Below are 6,961 nucleotides of genomic sequence, written 5' to 3'. Positions count from 1 at the left end.
ACAGGGGAGGGTCTGGGTGGACAGCAGCAGGAATTTCTCCATGGAAAGGGTGGTCAGGGATTGGAACTGCCCAGGGAGGTTTGGAGTGCCCATCCCTGGAGGTGTCCAAGGAAGGTCTGGATGTGGCACTCAGGGCTCTGGGCTGGGAACAGAGTGGGGTCAGTCACGGGTGGGACTGGATGATCCTGGGAGAATGTGAGTTAGGCCTTGTCAGGGATTCTGGGATGGGATGTTATACCCAGCAGAGGTGGTGATGAACCCGCACCCCCAGGCTATAACTTGCTGTGACCATTCTCAGCCCCACCATCCTGGCTGGAGACCGTGAGTTCCACGTCACATTCAGAGCCCTTTTGCTGCATTTCTTCCACGGGAATCAACACGGCCCCAGGGAAATCATGAAGCACCACACTGAGAGGAGCTGTGCATCTCTCCCAGGCATTTCCACCCCTCTGACTTCCAGGTACCCTCCTGTTCCAGGTAACAGTCAGTTATCATCAACCCAAGCTGATAAAGGCCTGGAAATCCTGGTGCTGTTTCTCCAGCCTAAAATATTCCCTCTCTGATGAGGTTTTGACCAGAGAAAATCATAATTGGTGGCATTATTTGTCAGCAAGCTGCTGTCATTTGTAGCATGTTGTAAACTCCACTTGGGTTTGTTTCATCTACATGTGGTACAACTCACCCTAGAAAGCCAAGTCACATGTGGTACAATTCACCCCAAAAACCAAAATTGGTGTTTGGGGGGAAAAAAATGTATATGAAGGGTTTATTTTAGAGCAATTTAGTTGCAGAGAAAAACAGCCATGTAGCCATTTTGACTGTTATTGACTATAGGAATATGACAACATGAAAGCATTAAAATATCACTTTTCAGAAAATGTGATATAAGGAAGAGAAGGGAAAGGATAAGTGGAGAAAGATCTCACCACCCACAGGTCTCATGATGAGACTTGGTTGTTGCAATCTCAGTGTCTGGTGGTCATAAAGTGGATCCACCAGGTGATGAGGGGAAAATCCCAAAGAAGTGGTGGGAGAAGTGCATGGAACACAAAATCTGGGTTTGTATTCCCTCAGCCTCAGGTGGGAATGCCCAGGTGTGGGGAGTTTCACCCTGGATGATGGAATGTTGTGGGTCACAGGACACTTTGGGACTCTGACACCTTCAAAGGTGATGCAGCTGCCTTTGATATCAGCACCGTTCAGTCCATTTTGGGCAAGGTGAACACCTTGAGGCTACCTGTGAATGTCTCAATATTCCAGGGCAGGGGAGTTATCCCAGCTGAGTTCCCTTGAGCAGTGACAAAGAGGCAGTCCCCTACTCAGACCTGATAAAGGGTCCCTTATCAGTTTGTAGCCTGAGCTGGGCTGTGCTCCTTTGCACAGTAACTTGGCCCCTGAATGTTTGAGCATCACCCTCTCTCTTCCAATACCCTTGTGGATCCATTTTTCTCCCCAGTCCCTGGGTAACTGGATGAAAGTAGCACCTTTGTCTTATCCCAAGTTCAAAACTCAACATTCCAGTTAGGGAAGGTGTTTGGGGAGGGGTGGCTCTGGTGGTCACAGATGGTCACATAAATCTGTGACGCCCAGTTTTCAGGTTTTTTTCAGTTTTCTTTAGTGGGCAAAAACCTGAGCGTCAAGAAAATAATCACAGGATCATTCTGAGCTGGAAAAGATCACCAAGTCCAACCATCAACCCAGCACCCATGTTGAGCAGTAACCCTCAGGAGGGACACCCAGGCTGCTGGATTTCCTGTTTCCCTGCTAATTAGCTGCAGCTGGCCTGCTCTGATGATGCAGGGATGTGGTTTGCAGCACCAGTTTGTTCTGGGCTGTGCACCTACGTCTCTTCCTTAGCCTTTTCTCATGTTCTCACTTCTCCACCACCCACCAGGAAGTCTCTGGTCACAGCAGCTCGCAGCTATTTCCTCCAGTCATCAGCATTCTAAAGCCAGAGATCTCCTACAACCTCCGTATTCAGCATCTCCAGCTAAGAAATTAATTAAAAAACAAATATTTTATTTTTGTATGATACATTTACCACAGAAAGCTTTTAGGGAGAGATGTTTCTGAGCACTGAAGCAGAAACTGCTTAACGTGGTAAAGGATGGTTAAAAGTGAGCAAGGCCATTTTTACATCTGTGGTAAACTGCAGCTACAATGGTGTTGAAATTCCCAAGTTCCAGTATCCAAAATTTTCTGGAATATTTATGAAGAAATAGTAAATATTATTATTTGTTCTCTCTTTAACAAAAATTCTGATTTCAGTATGATGCCACTGTACACACCAGATAGTGACCAGTGAAGTGCAAAGGACTCTGCTTTCCACTGGACCCGAAAAGTTGCCATTCACTTCTTTGACAGCAGATGAAAAAAACCTCCCAACAATCCCAAACTGAGAAATTAAGCTTTTTTTTTTTTATCTTTTACCTCTCAGCTGGATTTTACATGTAATCCCATCTCCCTGGTGGTTGATAAAGACAAAAAGACGTAGGTTTGGGCTTCAAATGGCTGGATTTGTTTCAAAGTGCTGCAGGCTGTGCCATGACTTCTGTGGATGTGACTCCACAGGGAATCCCCACAGCTGCAGGGGGACATTTGCACCTATTCCTGCTTTATCGCAAACTGTAAAATTTGGTTTTCAGACAGACTTTTCTGGGGTGCAGGATTTAATCTGACTTTATGATGAATAAATCCTGCTCTGCCCAAATCCACAAAGAGTTTTATGAGGGGAATCTTCAAGATGGAGATGCCTGGGTTTTTTTTGTGGCACAGCTCAGGGAAATCGTGGTGTTCTACGTGTCAGGTCTTGCAGGGAGTTAAATTTTTGTAGTGTTGGGGTTTCCTGTGCTCTGCTGCCACTGTTGGCTCACGTTTCCTGCAGGAAGTTGTGTACCAGAGCCCTGCTGTTAAAAATATAGGAGACGTTGGTGTGTGTTTGTGGGTGTGGAGAGTCACAGGGATGCTCTGTAATGGGAGTGGTGGAGATAAAAAAATAGAAATAGAAATGTATTAGTATAAATCAATATTAATAAAATATATAAAATTAGGAAATATAAATGTGTGTGTAATAATATATAAATACATAAACAATATCTAGAATATTAATATAATGTATAAATATAAATAGTTTAATGAAAGATATTGTTCACCACATTTAGAATGAGGGTGTTTCAAGCTGTATGTGAGCAGCTTCCTGTCCTTTCCCTTCCCTCCAGCCAGCATTTCTGGATTGCCAGGTTTCTCCTTCCACATTATTTCACCTAACGAAAAGCACAGTGGATTTTTGGGTGTGTAAGAAAGGCTTGAGAAGGGACAGGGATGCTTTTGTCCCAGTTCTCATTTGAAGAGCTGCTCTGGCTGTTACTTCCCAGCTCCAAGAGCTGAGGACTCTTTTCCTCATAAAAGGTATCTCCATAACAAAGAGGGTCCCATGGAGAATTTTTAAAGAAAAACTTCCTTGTAAGAGGCTTTTTAAATGTTGGCTCTTATTAGTGTCAGCAGAGGGAAATAAAATAAAGTTTTCAGTGGGTTAACTCCTCTCTCATTTACTCATTTTTCACTGTCCTCACCTGGTGCCATTTCGAGAAGAAAAAAACCTCAATTTTACTGTCTTTTTATAAGGCTCTGTTTTGCAAACTTTCTGTGTTTTGTTTTTGTTTTTTTTTTTAATTACATAAGCCGGGGGGTTTCTTTATTCTCTTTTGCTTCTGTAGCTATCACTTAAAGGAGCAAAAGGAATGAAATTTTAGAGCTCCCAGGAATGGTTGTTAGGCAGGTACCAGGACACCTGCAGGTACCAGAGGCTCCCAGTTCAACCACTGGGATGGGTTTGTTCCATCCTGGTGTGTTTTCCACTGTGGTGGTTTCATTTTCCAGTGGTTTTCTGGGGTATTCAGGGAATTCAGGAGTCCTGCTTCTTTTGGTGTCCCCTTAGAGGAACCTTTTAGGGCCTTCCCATCTCATCAGCCTCAGACCATAAAAAGATCCTGGGGAGAAAACACCTTGTTCCTTGAATTTTGACTTTTTTTTTAGGCTGCCCATAATTTTGTCAAAAATACGTATTTAATCATTTTAAAATAAAATATAGTCCTCTAAAATTGCTGTGTTTCTTTTAAATTATTGCCACATGATTTCAGGAGAAACAATGAAGAGGAATTTTTAGAATTATTATTTTAGAATTATTATTAAATGTTTACATTTAAAATCTGATACATTAACAACTATGCTAAAGTAAACCAAGCATGAAATCCTCTTTATGAATAAAAAAGTGTCAGCATTTGTCTTCAAGCTGTAACTGGCATTAGAAGAGAAAAATGTGCAAGAAAAATGAGGGAAATATTTAATGGAACCCATGGCTGCAGCAGATTCCTGAGAATGGCCACAATCCTGTGCCATGAAGTGAAGTTTGCTCTTTAGTGGAAATTCTTGACCTAAATATTCAAAAGTTCACCTGCATTTACTGCTGAATGTTGGAGTATTGTTAATAGCTGAAAATACAAGGATAGGCAAGTGCTCCTACAATCCTACAGGAAATATCAGCAGGGAGACAGCAGCACATGGATAATTAAAGAAAGCAAGAATGCTTAAAGCTGTTTAGTACAAGCTGAAAATTCCATTGAACTTCAGATTTTATTCATTTATTTTTTCTTCTCTCGGGATGATACAAGTGTGGGTCATGCAACTCTTGGGGGCACTTTCCCAACATAATTTAATAGGAAGTGCCTGTTCTGTGAAGGATGGAGATAATCAGCCTGGAATAAGAGTTTTCTTAGGTGCAGACCAAGATGTTAAATAAGAAGTTACAACACTGATGTTTGAGATAAAGTTGTATCAGTGAAGCAATTAACTCACAGGAATTATTGCAGTTGGGGTTTCCTGGAGTTTTCTCAGTCCTGACATGGCCAACATACCTGAAAGAGGATTTAAATGTGGATTATCTCACCCTCCTTTGCACTTTTGCAGCACAGCTGTGGGTGCTGAGCTGCTCATGCTGGGATTTCCTTAGGGATAAAAAGGAGATGGGAAGCAGGCACGTGAATTATGACCACTTCCAAAAAACTCTGATGTTTCTTTTGTCACAGTTATGGCAAAATGCTCATTCCTTAAATTATGGCATCCTGGTAAACAATTAATTTGCTTTTTGAGGCTTTTTAATTTTTTTTTTGTCTGAAAAAGAAGGTTTGTGGAATAAATCTGCTCCTGCATGCTCAGATGATTGGATTGCTCCCACATGGCACTCTGTGTGTTGAAGGCATGGTGACAACAACTTGGGGACAACAGGAGTGATCCGGCTCCTTTGGTATTTACACAAAACCTGGTCTGCGACAGTTCCTCAGGGTTTTTTATGGGCAGTTCAAACTGTTACTGAGGCAGGCAGACCTTGCTGGAGCTGTAACATTTCTGTCTGGAGGGGATTTCTGCTCTGTGATGTTTGTGATGGCACTTTTTGTGAAACACACATTTGTGACTTTCCCATCCTGAGTTTGAGGTATCCCTCACTAGAGGTGCTTGGGGAGGAGCAGCTGGGAGCATTTTGCTGGTATAAAATGGAATTATTTTCACCAGAGAAAAGAAAGGCAGGGGCCTGTTGAGGATGACGATCTCCTGCCTGTGAGGTATGATTGGGTTTTCAGCTGATTTTATCAAGCCACTAAGGCAGGGAACACCCAGGTGTCTTCTACTGGGTTGTACTGGAGCTTTCCGAGCTCTTGGTCTTACTCCCGTTGTAACCATTGAGTCTGGCATGGGGTCCTACTCCTCTCAAAAGACTCAGCCTGAGATGGGTCCTTGAAAGCTTCTGTCACCTGTTGTTTTGGCTCCTGAGATACTTTATCAGGAAGAACTTCCTGAAATTTGATACAATATTTAAAGGAGTACCTCCCAAGCATAGCTGGCCCTTCGGGTACTGTCCCAGGAGTAGCTCTGTTTTCTTGGTAATCTGCACACTTTATCAATTCCTCATCCTTTTCCTTTGCCTCACTCACATGCTTCGCAGTTTCTGTTCCCATCACCAGAAAAGCAGACAGCAGAGTAGGAAACACTTCCAGCTCTTACACTGGCACCTAATGTTTTGCTTTTCTCCCCTAGAACCACAGCTGGGGTCATTCAGAATGCTTCAGCAGGTCCTAAAAGCAAGGTTCTTCAGGAGAGAAGATGGAAGGAGAGGTTTGTGGGATTCACACATGTGACCTCCTGGGAGTGCCTCTGGTGATCCAGGACTGTTCCACTTCCCATGGAATTCATGTGGCAGAGCTGTGCTCATCCTGAGCTCACCTGAACCCACTGATCTTCCATGAAGTGAGTCTTGTTATAACTCTGTTCCCTTAAAATCCCTCGTTTCAGCTCTTTACCGTAACAAAGTGCACTGCTTCCACCCTTTAACGTTGTTACATATTTTAAACCTGTTATTCTTGCTGCTTTCCTCCCTTCCCCAAACTGTTGCTGTTTTATCAGCACAAGGTGACAACATCTCCAACCTGCAGTTTTCCTCTTCACCTGTTGCTGAACCAGGACTGATCTTCCCCAAATCTCAATGTCTGCATCGATGCTGGGATTAGTTATCTCAATTAACGCAGTGAGAGCAGCTCAGGATGGGATTCCTCTGATTAAATGTGTGCAGGGGTTTAGAGCAGCCCCGGGTGTCTTGTTTAGGTAAAGGAACATTGGCGAAATCAATCTTGCATTTATAAGATTTTGCTGAGAAAACAAATTAAAATTTAGCGTGGCTGCAGAAATGTAAGTTCCTCACATGGGAAAAATCAGCATGGCCACGGCTTAGCCCTCAGGAATTTGGGCTAAAAGCCATAGAAAGGGGTGTGAGAAAACGGGAAAAACTCTGTGACTCTGGTGTGTTGGATGACCAGGGTAAAACTCTGCGATATTCCCAGTGTCCAAAGGGAAAACAGCCAGCCTGTGCCTTTGGGGCACCTCGGAGAACAAGAACGCGGTGCCTGCGAGG

Source organism: Cinclus cinclus, chromosome 4, assembly GCF_963662255.1.
Source record: "Cinclus cinclus chromosome 4, bCinCin1.1, whole genome shotgun sequence".
Lineage (NCBI taxonomy): Eukaryota > Metazoa > Chordata > Aves > Passeriformes > Cinclidae > Cinclus > Cinclus cinclus.
Note: the sequence above shows the minus strand (reverse complement) of the source record.